Source organism: Piliocolobus tephrosceles, chromosome 9 (genome assembly GCF_002776525.5).
Source record: "Piliocolobus tephrosceles isolate RC106 chromosome 9, ASM277652v3, whole genome shotgun sequence".
Lineage (NCBI taxonomy): Eukaryota > Metazoa > Chordata > Mammalia > Primates > Cercopithecidae > Piliocolobus > Piliocolobus tephrosceles.
The window spans coordinates 23,647,596-23,664,853 of NC_045442.1; the positions used below are offsets into that span (position 1 = coordinate 23,647,596).

General features: G+C 44.3%; 1 long non-coding RNA gene across 1 annotated transcript; it reads left to right on the forward strand.

Moving 5' to 3' along the window:
* The first annotated feature begins 5,163 nt into the window (after positions 1–5,163).
* Positions 5,164–13,689, forward strand: LOC111538710. The gene is made up of 4 exons (XR_002730435.1): positions 5,164–5,298; positions 10,901–11,021; positions 11,962–12,042; positions 12,954–13,689. It is a non-coding gene; the product is annotated as an uncharacterized LOC111538710 (long non-coding RNA).
* The last annotated feature ends 3,569 nt before the right edge of the window (positions 13,690–17,258 follow it).

Here is a 17,258-nt window from a genome sequence, read left to right on the forward strand (position 1 = left end):
AGGAGGCTGAGGCAGGAGAATGGCATAAACTCGGGAGGTGGAGCTTGCAGTGAGCTGAGATCCGGCCACTGCACTCCAGCCTGGGCGACAGAGCGAGACTCCATCTCAAAATAAAATAAAATAAATCTCTCTTTTTCTCTCTGCTATAGCCGTTTGCCCTGACTCACCTTGCACTTGACCTCCCTACCTGACCTTCTCAGTTCTGGCTTATTTTTCTGTGTTTGCCTCACCCCTCAGCTCCATATTTCTAGCTTCAACCTGTGCTTTTCACCTAGATGACCATTATTTAAACTTTCTTTTTGGCCTTGGCTACCATTTATTTCCCTGAATAAAACTTCCTCTGATCTTCCTCCAACTCCAAGACTTCACAGATCGACCCAGAGGGACCTGGATAGGTATGACTGAGTATGATTGAGCTCAGCTTGGTGCGGGCATGACTGTTTACATGCTCACAGCCTCCAGGGCTTCTGCATTTCGGTGCTTCCATGGCTTACAACATTCTTGTCCTACATACCTCTGCTCAGAAACCACTTCCTCTATACAGCGTTCCTATACTTTTACAAAGGGTTAAAAAACAGCAGGACTCATTTCTACCTCCTGGGTGTTGAATTTCTTATTCATGTCACAGGAGACATGTGGTTACAAGAGGACATGTTTGTTAATTAAACGAGAGTGTGTATAATCACCCTTATTCACAAGGGTGATTTTTAAAAATACGGGTGTGTGTGTGTGTGTGAAGTTTCTTCACAGCAAATGTTCGCAAAGCTCTTGGAGATCCATGGAAAAAGGTTGCTTGGCCAACCCCAAGAATTATTAGAAATACAGACTTTGCTGTTGTTGGCTCTACTCTAGAAGACTGTTATCATAAACAAGTGCTTGCATTTATAAGGGGCACTGTACAGGAAGTCTAGGGTGTATTATGACTTCAATGCATTGCCTGTCTGTCAATGTCTAAAGAGTCCTATATATGGTCTCAGTCTGCAGTGTGTTTAAGACATTTAGACATTTTCCTCTCCCTTGTACTCTAGTGGAATCAGGCTGAGCTTGTGTTATATAACACCACCGTCCCACTCTGTAATGAGCAACTTCTAAGGAGGAGGCAGCAGGGGGAACAAAGCCACCTGGCCTTTGCCAACCTCTCCAGGCTCTGCCAGTGCACCTGCAGAGAGCTCCGAGAGCTCGGCCTGGAAGAGAGACTAGTTATTATGTTTCATTGCATGAGATGACACAGTGCCTTTCCAAGACAGGCTGGACTGAAAAAATCTCTGCCTTTGTTTCTTGGCCAAATTTTATCCAGGGTCTCCCAAGACTTAGGGGATCATTAAGCAGCTGCCTCACTGAACCCCTGCCTTTCACTCTCACCTCACCTGCTTTCAGAAATTTGATCGACTCAGACAGAAACATGAAATATTCATAAGAAGTTCCCAGTGAGCAGTGTCTCAAGAGCTTGCAGGGCTAAACTGGGGAAATGTCACATGTTGGTTTTACGCCTCAGTAGCACTTGCGCATGGTCCGTGTCCGACCCATCGGTGTACTAAATCAGACTGAAGTTTCATCACTATGCTTTGAGTATAAGACAGATATCACTCCCTCTCACATTGCCTGCTATTGCTAGAGTAGGAGAGGTTATCAATTAGGGCCCTTTCTGTTGGGACAGGAAACCCAATTCAAATTGGTTTAGTTGGAGAATGAACTGTATTGAATCAATCAACGAAAAAGCCCAAGGCTAGCTGGCTTCAGGAGTGGCTGGCTTCAAGGCTCAAATGAGGTCATCAGGCCTTGGTCTCTCTCCATCTCTAGGCTCTGCCTTCTGTTTGATTGGCTTCATTTTAAGCCTCCATGTGGTGGGCTTTGGTAGTTCCAAACTCCCCCTTGTGGCGGCAAGATGGCAGCAACAGTTCCAGACTCCGTAGTATAAAGCAGGGGTCAACACATTTTTTTCCATCAAGGTGCCAGATAGGAAAGATTTTAGGCTTTGTGGACTGTGTGGTTTCTGTTGCAGCTGCTCAGCTCTGCTATTATAGTGTGAAAACAGCCATAGATAATACATAAATGAATGAGCATGGCTGTGTTTCAATAAAACTTTATTTACAAAAACAGACAGTGGGCAGGATTCAGTCTGCCAACTGTAGCTTGCCTACCCCTGTTAACTACGCAGAGTTGTTGTTGGAAAATGGCTGCTCAGCTGGGGATGTACCTTCTGGCTTCTCTTGTAATTGGGTATGGCTATATGACTGAGTTCTTGCTGAAAGAACCTAGGTGGAAGTTATGTGGACCCTTTCTAGGTCAAAACTTGTAATAAACAGGTATGCCCGTTGCATTATTTACCTTCTGCTGCTGAATGCAGATGATGAAGAAATTTTCGGAGTGGCAGAGCCACAAGATAAGGGAGTCTGGTTCCTGAATCACTGTGTGGAGTGGATCCATTTAATGACCAAGAACAACTGCTACATGGGAAGGAAATAAATTTCTATTGTGTTTGAGTCATTATACATTTTTGATTTATTTTCAACAGCAGTTTACTTACCTTAAGTAGTAAAGAAGTCAGTGTCAGAAAGAGTGCTGATGTATGAAATAATCATAATATGTGGCACTCAGTAGTTGTGCTATAGGAAGCAAGAAAACAGAATAGGCTGCAAAAATGGTGACCTGTGTTATGCCGTGGCAAAATAGTTCTTAAAACTATTTGGAAGACCAAGCAAATATATGCTGTCCCTGTAACTCTAGGGAAAGTCACTGTAAAGAGATAGAACATTAGTGTGTGTTACAGTTGAGTTATTTGCTGCTTATTGCACGTTATTAGTAGAAAAATACATTCCCTGGCATTAATTGGCCAGTGTATAAGCAGAAACAAAAGAGAATGAAGTGTCCCCAAATTTGGAAAAGCCTATTGATTCTGGACACCCAACTGGAGATAAGACTGAATCAGAAAACAAAACAAAACAAAAAAGACAAAAAAAAAAACCATAACCATAAAACACAAACCCAATTGCCCTCCTCTAAAAAAAAAAAAAAAAAAAAAAAAAAAAAAAAACAAATTTGAGGGGAGAAAAGCCCATTAAGAAATCTCAGTTAAGGCCGGGCGCGGTGGCTCAAGCCTGTAATCCCAACACTTTGGGAGGCCGAGACGGGCGGATCACGAGGTCAGGAGATCGAGACCATCCTGGCTAACACGGTGAAACCCCGTCTCTACTAAAAAATACAAAAAAACTAGCCAGGCAAGGTGGCGGGAGCCTGTAGTCCCAGCTACTCGGAAGGCTGAGGCAGGAGAATGGCGTGAACCCGGGAGGCGGAGCTTGCAGTGAGCTGAGATCCGGCCACTGCACTCCAGCCTGGGCGACAGAGCGAGACTCCGTCTCAAAAAAAAAAAAAGAAATCTCAGTTAAATATAACAACTCAATTGTGCAGCAAAGGGCTCCTTTCCATCCAAACCTATTGTTCAGATGGTCTCAAGGTGGCTGCCATTAAATTGAGAGAAATCTATGGAGAAAGAAAATAATTTGGGTTTCAGAACTAGGTCTAGGAAAGAACTTTGGGTGTGGTTACTGGCACTTGGAATTTACTGGAAACAAATAAATGAGAAACTTTCTATTTCTGAGGGAATTGTATTACCAAAAAAAAAAAAAAAAAAAAAAAAAATCACAAGCTTGGATGAAATAATCTTTGATTGGTTAAGCTTTATTTACCCTTCCGTCCTAAATTTGTATGAGCAGAAAGCTGTGTTAAATAAAATTTACAGGAGGCTGTTGGCTTGGACTGAGCTCCTGCACTGGGCCCCGCAGATTAAATCTAAATGGAGTCACTCATGCTAAAGTTCCACATCACCAAACTGAAATTAAGTTGTTTATGTGAACTTCCAAAAAACCAGGAGTGAGAAAGGGATAACAGTTAAATCCCCAAGCAGGCCAGTTTTAGCCAATGTAAGAAAGTCCCCTCTGCACCAGCCTGGGCAACAAAGTGAGACCCTGTCTCTACAAAAAATAAAAAATTAGCCAGGCATGGTGGTGCACATTTGCAGTCCCAGCTACTTGTGAGGCTGAGGTGGGTGGATTGCCTGTGCCCAGGAGTTGGAGGTTGCAGTGAGCTGTGATCGCGCCAAAGCACTCCAGCTTGGGCAACGGAGTAAAACCCTGTCCCAAAAAAAAAAGAAAAAAGAAAAGAAAAAGAAAAACAAAGCCCCCTTTGCTTTAATCTTTACCCTTTACCAGAAATGTAAGTTTGATACAACCAATCCACATTTTGTTTCCTGTGTCTGTTTTCCTTGGCCCTTTTCTGTTTATAAAACCAACCTCCTCTGTTGGCTCATCAGAATACTCACTCCATTTTATGGGTTCAAGTGTTGCCCGATTCTAGAATTGCCAATAAAGCCAATTAACACCTTTACATTAAATTTATGGTTATTTTGTATTTTGACAGCTCCATAAAGAGGGTACAGTTTTCAAGGAGGGCACTCTAGAAGTGGCTAAAAATAATAATGGACATGGAAGGATACCCAAGGTAGAGTAAGGGGCCCTAAACAAAAATAGACAAAAAATTCTTCCCAGGGAGCAGATTAAGGACTAAGCAAGGAATTTATCTCCCCTGCCAGGCAGAGGGTCTTTACACTGGTGGTCCAGCAGAATTCCATCATGCTATCAACTAAGCACTGTGTTCTCATTTTTCTTTTTTTTCTGAATGGGAGTCTTTTTGCAGTTATCAGGTCTTGGGTCCACCACAATATAGTAGACATGTGTTAGAGGGACAGGTAACTGGTCTTTGAGTTCATCAGTTGCTGGACCAGGAGGAACTGCATATAGACCTGATTAAGGAGACATTGTGTCCTCAATCATCCTGGACTTTGAGGTGGATGTAGTGACTGAATGGGACTTTGAGTTTTCTTTCTTGAGGAGGGCATGGGTGTAGTCTCCATGAGGGAAGAAGGATGCAAATGGACAGTTGGCCTACAGGAGGGTGGACTGTGATAGACTGATAACTGTTTACTAAAAATCCATTTTCTTTTCATCCTGAACACAGCTACACCACACGTTCCTGGCTGTACAAGCAGTTAGGTGTGGCTACATGATTGAGTTCTAGCCAACAGAATATGAGTGGAAGTGGTGTGGGTCGTTTCCAGACCAAGAAGCCAGTGTGCCCTCTCCTTGCTCTCATTTCCTTCCTGCTGGCTGAATACAGACAGGGATGAGGCCCAAGACCCTAAGGAACAGTGCAGCCAGGAGTCGGAAGGAGCCTGGGTTTCTGAATCATCTCATGGAGGGGAGCTGTCTTCAACTGGGAGAGCTGTCTTCAGTTGGATACTGGGTGAGTGAAAAATAAACTCCTATTGTTTTTGAGCAATTACAAGATTTTGTATGCTCATTACCACAGCTTAGTTTATTATATAAGAAGCAACATGATCTCTTTTTCTCTGTGTGTGCTTAACACATTCTCTCTCTGCAGACTGGCTTTGGTTGCAATTCTGCATGTAACTCAGTTGTTAGCTGGAGCTTCCCTTTCCCCTAAGGTCTAGGTGAAATTGGAAAGATCGCCTTATCATATGGGTATCTAAAGCTTTCCCAAGATATTTCTGAATTCCCAGTGGAGCTTCTGTTTTCTGTTTTTAAAGATTCCTTTCCCTTTTGAAGTCTTTAGCTCAACTGGTCTCTCTCGCTCTCTCCCTTTTTTTTTTTTTCATTCTTTTTTTAGAGACAGAGTCATTCTTTATTGCCTGGGCTGGAGTGCAGTGGCACAATTATAGCTCACTGCAGCCTGGAACTCCTGGGCTCAAGCAATCCTCCTGCCTTGGCCTCTCAAAATGCTGGGATTACAGGTGTAAGCCACCATACCTGGCTGGTCTCTGTTCTGTTCCACCCTTTATCCTTTTTTTTTTTTTTTTTTTGAGTTACACACACATACATATATACTTCTCACTCACACAAATTATTTATGAGTGTAAGGGGTTGTAGTGAGAAATTGGTGACGAATAAGTAGAAGAAGGGCTTACACTCACAGGGGTGCAAACCTCAAATGAAACAGACATGTCACCACCCTTAAGTCACCCACCACTGGTGGGTGATTATCCCTGGCCCTTCACTTCACCTGGCCCCAACTTGTCTCTATGTTTTCATTCTTCTCTCTCCCTCTATTTGTCTTTTTTCCCTTTACTTGTACCAAGAGCCAGACAAAAGCCCTTGGATGCTCTGGAAAGACTAACAAGTTGGTAGATGGGAAATCTAACAATTGGATGATTTTTCAAATCGCTACTTGGAGGGGAGGCAGAATCATGCCTGGGGTACAAAGCAAAGTAGGAGGACCACACTCAGCCTCTACTTTGTCATCCTGAGCAATTCAGCTCTGGCCCCAATATGCACAACTTACTAAAATAGAAGAAATGTATAGAATAAAATAGAATAAATGGATTTTGCTCAACCCATCCTTTTTAGAAGTGTTATTATTATTATTATTATTATTTCTAAAAAGACAACTGTCTGTTTTTATACAATCATGTCCCTGGAGACTCACCCCAACCCCATGTGGCTTATCAAAGTGTTCATTAAAAATGTATCTTTCTCTTTCTGAGTTTTGTTAGCCTAAATTTGTCAATTTTCTGGCCAGACACGGTAGCTCAAGCCTGTAATCCCAGCACTTTGGGAGGCCGAGACAGGCGGATCACGAGGTCAGGAGATCGAGACCATCCTGGCTAACACGGTGAAACTCCGTCTTTACTAAAAAGACAAAAAACTAGCTGGGCAAGGTGGCGGGCGCCTGTAGTCCCAGCTGCTCCGGAGGCTGAGGCAGGAGAATGGCGGGAACCCGGGAGGCGGAGCTTGCAGTGAGCTGAGATCGCACCACTCACTCCAGCCTGGGGGACAGAGCGAGACTCCGTCTCAAAAAAAAAAAAAAAAATTTGTCAATTTTCTTTGCATTTTTATTGACACTTAAATTATCCTAGTGAGGTTTCACTACTGCTGATAGGTTGGCATTCCTGGCAGGTCTGCCAGCTTCCTCCTAATATAGGTTTGCTCAACTCTTTCTCTACGTTTTAGGAGAAAAACCGAGAAGATTTCTTCTTTATGTCCAGAGGAGTGTCTTTTGTCCTTCTCTGATGTCTTGGTACCAACTTATGTTTGTTATTGAAGGATTTCCTGAGCAGCTTATCATGTTACTTTCCCATACAAAGACAATTCTTTCCCTAAAATAAATTTAGGTTCCAGCTGGTAATATCATAAAAGCTTTTTTTTTTTTTAAACCTTGTTTCATATGTACTTGATAGAATTCAGTCATTTTAGCCCTGGAACTAAATTAACTTTCAACTCCAGCAGGGTTGTTATGTACAGTCGTACAGGTTGTACACTAAGCCTCCATAGGGAGCACCTTTTACCTATAGTCTATGTCATTGGTAATTTCTAGAGTTGTGTGGTCCACAACCTGTACAACCGTATCTTGTATAGTCCTGTCTCAAGGACCACCCACCATCCAACTAACTATTAAACTCAATGGCCGAATTCCAGATTTCTGGAAGAAAACATTTGGTGGTCCATTTTGGGCCAGCTGTCCACTCTTCTCCAATCAGATATGCTCAGATTAGAAACATCATGTTGTAGGCACAGAGGTCCAGAGCCTCAATGCCTTTGGGGAGCCCATCTGGGGGAAGTGGGAAACTGTTCTCAGAGAAGGGGTTGTATGAGAAGTGCAGACATCTCAAAACATGGCATTACTAAGGGCCAATGATAAGAAAAATGAATAGTCCAAAGGTATGTCGAATATAATCTAAGCTGATGTTTTTCAAGCTATGAGGTATGACCCATTAATGGGCTATGAAATCAATGTAGTGAATCATATTTCTAAACAACATAGAAATGAAATAAAAGAGATTAGAGATTAGGAAATATTAGCATGCAACCCACCTAGTAAAGTTAAACTAGTATATAAAGTGTGGATTGTGGTGCAACATGATCAAAAACCAAACCAAAGCCCAAACCATTTCACTCGTCTCTGCCTGCCCACAGGTTTGGTGCAGGCGCCCTAGGGACATTTATCTGAGAGGATCTTTCTAGGCCTTGTCTCCCTCACTACTCCTGTGATCTTGCCTTATTTCCTTGCTAGGAAATCAAACCCTTCTTTGGTTCCTGAGCCCACCCTTATCTTGGCAGATGGTTGGTTGGAGTCTCCAGCCTGCAGAAGTAGGACCTCAATTTAGTTGTGCTCATTTGAGCCCAGTATCCCAGTGACATGGGGTATGTCCCAGAGACTTGCTTGCTTCCTGAACTACAGCCTGTGGCTACCTTTGCCTAATTGAAACAATTGAGTTTTGCTTAAATTTTCTGCTCTGTATTCTCTGTGCTATGGTTTTGTAAGCCAAGTTGTCCTGGAGACTGGACAATGTCGTTAGCATCTCCCTCTTCCAATTGATAGGCACAGGTTATGTCCCTTGTCTGGATGAACCCGTGAGTAGAATCCTGCTGCCTGCCTGTCTTCCAGGACTTGCTCCCACATGTTGCCCATGGAGATCGCCTACAAGCTAGCTGGGAACAACAGTTTTCTGCATCAGGCATGTGCACAGGACCACCTTCCACCTACTTCTCCCACCCATGGATTCCTTCTCTGGATCTCTGGGTTTATCATCTCTGGCTTCCTATACCTGCTTCCTGTCCCTTGATTTTGGCGACTAGTTTGGACGTCCGTCTCTGCATCCATGGCCTTAGCTTTCCTACCTCCTTTCTCTTTTGAACTGGCCAAGCCTTCGAGGGACATCTACAAGTTCTTCTAATAATTCCCCTTATGTAGGATTGCTGGATTTAACAAATAAGAATATAGGCCGGGCGCGGTGCCTCAAGCCTGTAATCCCAGCACTTTGGGAGGCCGAGGCGGGTGGATCACGAGGTCAGGAGATCGAGACCATCCTGGCTAACACGGTGAAACCCCGTCTCTACTAAAAAATACATAAAAAAAACTAGCCGGGCGAGGTGGCGGGCGCCTGTAGTCCCAGCTGCGCGGGAGGATGTGGCAGGAGAATGGCATAAACCCGGGAGGTGGAGCTTGCAGTGAGCTGAGATGAGACCACTGTACTCCAGCCTGGGCGACAGAGCGAGACTCCGTTTCAAAAAAAAAAAACAGAATACAGGACACCTTGTTAAATTTACATTTCAGCTTAGCAACAAATTTACATTTCAGCTTAGCAATAAATAATATTTGCATGTCCCATGCCATCTATGGGACATACTTCTGTTAGGAAATTATTTACTGTTTATCTGAAATTCAGATTTAATTGTGTATCCTGGTTGCCAGATAAAAAACAGGATACACAATTAAATCTGAATTTCAGATAAACAGTGAATAATTTCCTAATAGAAGCACGTCCCATAGACGGCATTTATCTCGCAACCCTACACTTACAGTTCCTTGCTGAGGAAATGGCCTTAAGCTCTTTATGCACAGGTAGGTGATCACGCTGTGTCCCATAGGACCCCACCCCTACCCCATCCCCAACATCGTAGCTAATTGGATCAGGAGTGAGTACTTGACCCAAGGTCAGCTAGTGCATAGGTTGGCCCACAGTCTAAAAAGTAGCCTGGTGCAAGACCTTTGCACCAAAGGGAAATAGTGTTTAAGTGAATGGTTCTCCCTCAGGAGTAAGAAAGTAAGAGAATAATTAGTAAGAGAGAGTGAGAGAATCAGCTGGTAGGAAGAACAAAAGCCAAAAGACACATAGAGAGAAAAAAAACAGTAAATAGAATTCATAAAGTCGTAGAAGTGCTGAACAAGCAGCTCTATGGGGAGGGAAGAAGGGTGGAAAGGACTTGGTCAGTTGCAACAGGAGCAGCTGAAGTAGAAGGAGAGAGAAAGGAAACAGCGGAAGCATGGTAATGGTAGGATGCCAGGGATCAGTGAGCACCAGATCTGAAAGTCCATGAGATAACCTGCTGATTAGACTCCCAGCTTCCAGACTCCAAACCAAGAACAAAACTCCCTAAGACTCCCAAACTCCCTAGGCTGGGCCATGGTTCTTTTTCTTTCTGTGCAGTCCGGTGGTTTAGCTTGGTTCACACAAGAGTCCTACCAACTTGACTGACCTTTCTCATTTCTATTTCTATCCTTAAAATGAATCTCCATAATTTCTGGTGTGAAGTTAACCTGACCTAGAAGGGAAGCACTCTTAGCTGTGTTTGTGCTGTTCAACACACTATCCAGGTGAAGGGGCCCACCCCACCTCTGTCCTTCTCTCACTGCCATGCAAATCTCCAGATACTGATACCTGCGGGAACTGACCTGGAACTTCCGACCCTAGGCCTTGTAGCACTGCCTGCCCCTATGAAATCTTGGTTCTGGAATCTTCCTGTCCTCACTGACCTAGTGCCTAGCACAGTGTCTGACACATGCCTGGAGAACAATGACTACATGCACAAATGCAGTCAAATTCATCTCTTTTGGCTTGAGTGGTTGTGGTGGAGAGGAGACAGAAGCTCTGAATGTGAGTTCTGGCTCTGCAACTTCCTCGCTACATAACCATGGGCAAGCTACTCAAATCCTTTAAGCCTCCATTTTCTCCTCTGTGAAATGAGGATGGCATTATCTACGCTATTGTGAGGTTTAAAATAGCAGACGTGTGAAAGCCTATATATAATAAGCCCTGTGAAAAACTTTACTGCATCTAAGTATAAGGAAGCTGCATTTTGTTAGGGTTGCACTTTATGAGACCTCAGATGAGTAGAAAACAAACAAACAAACAAATCTCATGATATAAGATTCCTCTTGGCAAAGGAGGGCAACCATTTATGTTGGCCAGCTGGCAAGAGAAGAAACAGAGTTTATAGTTCGCTGGGATTGCAGGTCAAAAATCTTGCGATTTTGGACAAATTTTCATTTTTAGATTATTTGGATTGGATTCTTTTCTTTTCTTTTTTCTTTTTTTCCCTTTTTTGAGACAGAGTCTCGCTCTGTCACCCAGGCTAGAGTGCAGTGGCACTATCTCAGCTCATTGCAAGCTCCGCCTCCCGGGTTTACGCCATTCTCCTGCCTCAGCCTCCCAGTAGCTAGAACTACAGGTGCCCACCACCTCGCCCATTTAATTTTTTTTTTTTTTTTTTTTTGTATTTTTAGTAGAGAGGGGTTTCACCCTGTTAGCCAGGATGGTCTCAATCTCCTGACCTCGTGATCCGCCCGTCTCGGCCTCCCAAAGTGCTGGCATTACAGGCGTGAGCCACCACTCCCGGTTTGGATTATTTTCAAAATTTCAAAACAATGAACCTTTATTATTACTTGTGTATTAGTCTCTTTTAAATGTACTTACATCAAATTTGCTTAAAATGCCACTGCCCCCAATTCCATGATTTGAGGGAGAAGAAGATGAAAAATTTACTTTGTGATACAAAATGGATGATTCTTTATGGTCCTGCACAGCTGCATGTCCCAGCATCACATTAACCTCTGGATCTTCTCAGCATTCAGTCTGGAATGTTTTAAATGTCATAACAGTGTACTTTCAAAATAATATCCTTGCGCACCCTCTCCTCCCCAATCGTGTAGTACTGTCAGGATGTTTTATCTGGTGCCATATATCCTGCACATGACAAATCCATTTCCCCAAACAAACCATCACATATGTCCACACTGTCTATAAATTTTGAATCCTGACATCAACACTATTACCCTTTGACGTGTGGATTGGCCTGAGTTGTGCAAAACTGAGGGGATGATGTTTTTAAGGAATTAGGGGATGTCACTCTTTTCTTTCTGATGGGTCCCCTCTGGAGAAAGTGATGTCAGGAACATGCAAAATTTAACCCTGCTGGAGAAAGCCCTAGATACTCTCCCCAGGGTACCTGGAGATTCAGCCGGCCAGATCTGTAAGCATCTCCACCTCTGGGGGTGATAACAAGGTCACCCTATACTTCGGTTTGGCTTTATAATAATACATCTGGCATCAATAGAGATTCTTTCTTTTCCAAGTGCTTTCCTATTTATGATCTCATTTTGCCCTTGCAGGAGGAAGAAAGAGAGCTGGTTAGGAGGCAAACTTGAGTTTCCCATGCTCTGTGGCCGAGCAAGTCACTTCACCATTCTCAGGTTCAGTTTCTCCATCTGTGAAGTGGTATTATAAGGGCTGTTGACTGCTTAGGGTTGTGTAAGTGCAAATGCTGCTGTGGGTTGGGCGGCGAATGCTTAAAGAAATACAAAAAGCCATAGACAGAAACGCACTGTGATGATAAAAGTCATTTAAACACTCTGGAAGTCATAGAGCTGGAAGGAACTTCAGAAATAATAGTAAAGAGGTTTCAGTATTTTATCTTGTGAAGATGCACAGATGAAGCGTGGGCAGGAGCAGAACACATTACTTTGGTGGCTCAGATTTTTGGTCTCTCACTTTAAGAGGCACCTAAACTGTAAGCAAAATGCCATTGCTGGCATTGGCCCCTTCTCCACCCCACTCTCTCTCACTCACTCAAGAAAGCATACCAGAATGCTAGTGAAAGAGGTTATTATAAAAGTAACCTTGATTTCACTCTAATTTATTTTTCAAAAATGCAAACTCAGGATTCTTGCATGGAACAAAACCCTGACCCAAACCGACTTAAGCAAGAGTTGGTATTTATTGACTTGTGAAATAAAAGAATATCCAGCAATAGATGCTTTAGTCCTGGCTAGATCCGGGGGATCAAATGGTTTGGTCAGAACTTAGACTATTTATTCATCTCTAGGTTCTGCTTTTCTTTGTATCGACACTGTCGGACAGAGTGTTTTCATGAGTGATAAATGGCTGTTGGCAGGCTTCGGTTTGTATCCTCAAAGCTTAGCACCCCTGTGAAAAGACAGCTTTCTTCTCCCAGTAGTTTCAGTGTTAAGTTCTAGGATTAAGACTCACTGGACTGACTTGGAGTCACTGTCCCTGTCCTTCAATCAGCCACTGTTTCTAGGGCAGTGGGATATGCAGACTGCCTGGGACTACATCCATCCTCTCTCTCTTCCTTTCTCTCCAGGACGGAAGTGGGGATGGAGGTGGCATCAGCCTCATTTGAACCCACATGAACTAAGAGGGGCTATGGGGGTATTCCCCAAAGGAAGACTGAGGGGCATTACTAGAAAACGGGAGAATGGAAGCAGAGTGGGCAAAACCAACAGATGTTCACTACAGCAGATAAAAAACTTGGCAAATTATTAGTCAGCAAGTACTTGTAACACATGTGGCGCATGGGGCTGCGAGTCACCAGTGTGTTAGCACAATATGGTCAAAAACCTCTGATCCAATTCAACCTGCTCATCTGAACGATTTTATCAGCATTTAATAAGTTTGTTTTGGCCATAATGAGTTACAGTTTTGTTTGTGGTTTTGACACCTCATTAGAGGTTTCATCAGTGTAAGAAGCCAACCTAGGAGCTCTTCTCACAAGTTTCCCGGGAGAGAAATTGCCCCTCCAAATGTGAGGAGTCCCACTTTATATAGATAGCATCCACATTTCTTGCAGTGGAAAACAAACCTTATAAAATGTAATACGTTTGGTTTCCTAACTTTTTCTTGACCCTGGGGTGGTAGAAGGAAGTGCAGGTTTTATCACCTGGATTTAGAGACAAGGAAATTGAAATGGAGAGAGAATTGGGCTCACGTGTAGGCAGCATGTCTAGCTGCCTCCATAGTGTGATCTGAGATACCCCGTGAGGCCTACTATTACTGTAAACCTCTAAAATAATAAATAAATAAATAAGTCTCTGCCACTGAAGTGCTTCTTAATGAGATGTGTGTAGTTTAATGGGACCAAGGTGTTGGATCACTTGAAGGACAATGTATAATTAATGCGTTTTTGCAAGTTGGTTCAATTCAACAAATAGTTATTGAGGATCTACTACTAGTTCTATCACTGAGGATGTTTTGGTTACAAGTACAGGCATACCCTGAATATATTGCAGGTTCGGCTCCAGATCACCACAATAAAGTGAATGTTACAATAAAGCTAGTCACATGAATTTTTTGTTTTCCCAGTGCATATAAAAGTTATGTTTACACTATACTGTAGTCTGTTAAATGTACAATAGTATGATGTATAAAAATGTACATATCTTAATTTAAAAATATTTTATTGCTAAAAAATGCTGACACAGAAACACAAAGTGAGTACATGCTGTTGGAAAAATGGTGCCGATAGACTTGCTTGACACAGAGTTGTCACAAACCTTCAATTTGTGAAAAATTCAATATCTGCAAAGTGCAATGAAATGAGGTGTGCCTGCAATAGCAAACCCCATTTCAACAGATTTAACATATAAAAGGAATTTACTGACAACCCAGTGATAAGGTGACCTTCAGGTGAGGCTTGATCCAGAAGTTCAACAATGTCATAATACCAAAGACCTAGTTTTTTCTCCTTTTCTTCTCAGGCTCCCAGGTATCTGCCTCATCCTAAGACTGGCTGCCTGATGATCACAGGGTGGCTGCCAGAATGTTCTGAGAATTACGTGCTTCCTCATTTATACCCGGGATGAGAAAGCAGCTGTCCAAGGAGTTTGTAAGTGTGAGACACAGTTCCTTCCCAGGCAGTATCTCCTCACATCTCTCTAGTTCAAACTGGGCCACCTGCTGCCTATTCCTAAACCAAACTTGGTGGCTAGGAGGAGGGGATGTGCTGAAAACCAAGGATCATGCCTGGCACCACCTTCTGTAGTGGCATATGGGCTGTGGGGAGACGGGTCTTGCCTGAATGAAAACCTGGGTACTGTTAACAGGAGGAAGGGAAATAAATGCAAAACCACCCCTCATTAGAAGCTGAATCTCTTTGTCAAAGAGTACAATAGTAATGAGTATTTGTAAATAGAACAAAGGAAATCAAGTTTCAAGGGCAGAAAGGGAGAATAATTTTAATTTTTTTTTTTTTTTTTTTTTTTTTGAGACGGAGTCTCGCTCTGTTGCCTAGGCTGGAGTGCAGCGGGGTGATCTCAGCCCACTGCAAGCTCCGCCTCCCGGGTTCACGCCATTCTCCTGCCTCAGCCTCCCGAGTAGCTGGGACTACAGGCGCCCGCCACCTCGCCCCGCTAGTTTTTTGTATTTTTTTTTTTTTTTAGTAGAGACGGGGTTTCACCGTATTAGCCAGGATGGTCTCGATCTCCTGACCTCGTGATCCGCCCGTCTCGGCCTCCCAAAGTGCTGGGATTACAGGCTTGAGCCACCGCGCCCAGCCTGTTTTAATTTTAGACATGCTGAGTTTGAAGTACCTGCAGAATATGTGGACAATGCTGTTGAGGAGTAAGTTGGAAATAAGGACCCAGGACTCAGCCTTGGGCTGGTGCTGTTGATATAGTGGTTAAAGCCACGACAAGAGAGGCCAGCAGGTGCAGGGCAAGCCCCCCTGGGTGGTGCAGGGTGAGTGGGGCCCTGACACCGCATGATCTGGGCTTATGAGGGAAAAGGAAGGGGGCCTCATGGGATTGGAAAAGTGAGGAGAACACTGTATTAAGAAGGCGTAGGGAGAGGCCGGGCACGGTGGCCTGTAATCCCAGCACTTTGGGAAGGAGACGAGACCATCCTGGCTAACACAGTGAAACTCTGTCTCTATTAAAAAATACAAAAAATTGGCCAGGTGCGGTGGCTCAAGCCTGTAATCTCAGCACTTTGGGAGGCCGAGACCGGCGGATCACGAGGTCAGGAGATTGAGACCATCCTGGCTAACACGGTGAAACCCCGTCTCTACTAAAAAAATACAAAAAACTAGCCGGGCGAGGTGGTGGGCGCCTGTAGTCCCAGCTACTCGGGAGGCTGAGGCAGGAGAATGGCGTGAACTCGGGAGGCGGAGCTTGCAGTGAGCTGAGATCCGGCCACTGCACTCCAGCCCGGGCGACAGAGTGAGACTCCGTCTCAAAAAACAAACAAACAAACAAAAAAAACAAAAAACAAAAACAAAAAATTAGCTGGGCTTGGTGGTGCGCGCCTGTAGTCCCAGCTGCTCGGGAGGCTGAGGCAGGAGAATCACTTGAACCCAGGAGGTGAAGGTTGCAGCCAGCCGAGATCGCGCCACTGCACTCCAGCCTGGGCAATAGCGCAAGACTTCGTCTCACACACATACACACACAAAAGAAGGCGTACGGAGAGAAGCAGTTCATGAAGTGCAGAGGCATTGTCTTAGAGGTAAGATGAGGCCTTAGCTGTTTCTGTTCAGTTTGGCCACAGTTAGGTCCCTGGTGGTCTCTGTGGAGGGATGTGGAGTGGTGGAGGAGGAGTCAGTGAGGGGAGGATGGGAAGTGATGAGGCTGAGGATCTCACCCTGCAGAGCCTGTCTCTGAAGGCCCAGGGGAGAGGAAGAGAGGGCAAAACTCAGAGAAGAGGGAAGACACTTTTTTTTTTTTTTCCCTGAAAGGGCTTTGAAGAGGTTGAGTACTTTTTGTGCCAGGCCACCTAAACTGATGATGCTCCTCTCCCTGGACAGGGGAGCAGATGTGGACAGAGAAGGTGGGGCCTGAGATCTGCTACAGATGATGGACTACAGTATACAGACCCCAAATACTTCCTTTCTGATACAGTTAGGATATTTTCCCCTGCCAAATCTCATGTTGAAATGCAATCCCCATTGTTGGAGGTGAGGACTGGTGGGAGGTGTTTGGATCATGGGGGCCGATCCCTCATGAGTGGCTTGGGCCAACCCCTTGGTGATAAGTGAGCTCTGGCTCTGACTTCACGTGAGATCTGGTCATTTAAAAGCGTGTGGCATCTCCCTACCCCACACCCAGCGCTCTCTCTCTCTCTTTTGCTTTTGCCATCTGAAGTGTTCATTCCCGCTTCACCTTCCACCATGATTGGAAGTTTCCCCAGGCCTCCCAAGGAGCACATGCCAGCACTATTTCCTGCACAGCATGTGGAACCATCAGCCAATTAAACCTCTTTTCTGATAAATTACCCAGTCTGAAGTATTTCTTCATAGCAATGCAATAATGGCCTAACACACCCCTCCTAGACTGGATAAGGACTACGTCACCTTGGGGTGCCCATCTGTAATGCACTCAGGTATCTAGGTACCTTCCCACTTTTCTCATTGACCCAGAGCCAACCCAAGGACATCTTCCAGTGGCCACTTGGGCATCCTGGGTGGTAGCAGGTATCTCCGTTGCACTCTATCTGCCACCTAACCCTGAAGGAAGGTACGAGGGTCCCTTCAAACTCCATACAAAGACCTTCCAGAGTGCCCACTGTGCAGATTGCCTGGTACAATGTCCAGCCTCCCCAGCCCCTCCATCTTCACCTCTATCTTTCTCTTGCAACTTGAACTTCACCAGTTTTGAAATCCCTAATTGACCTGGGTGGG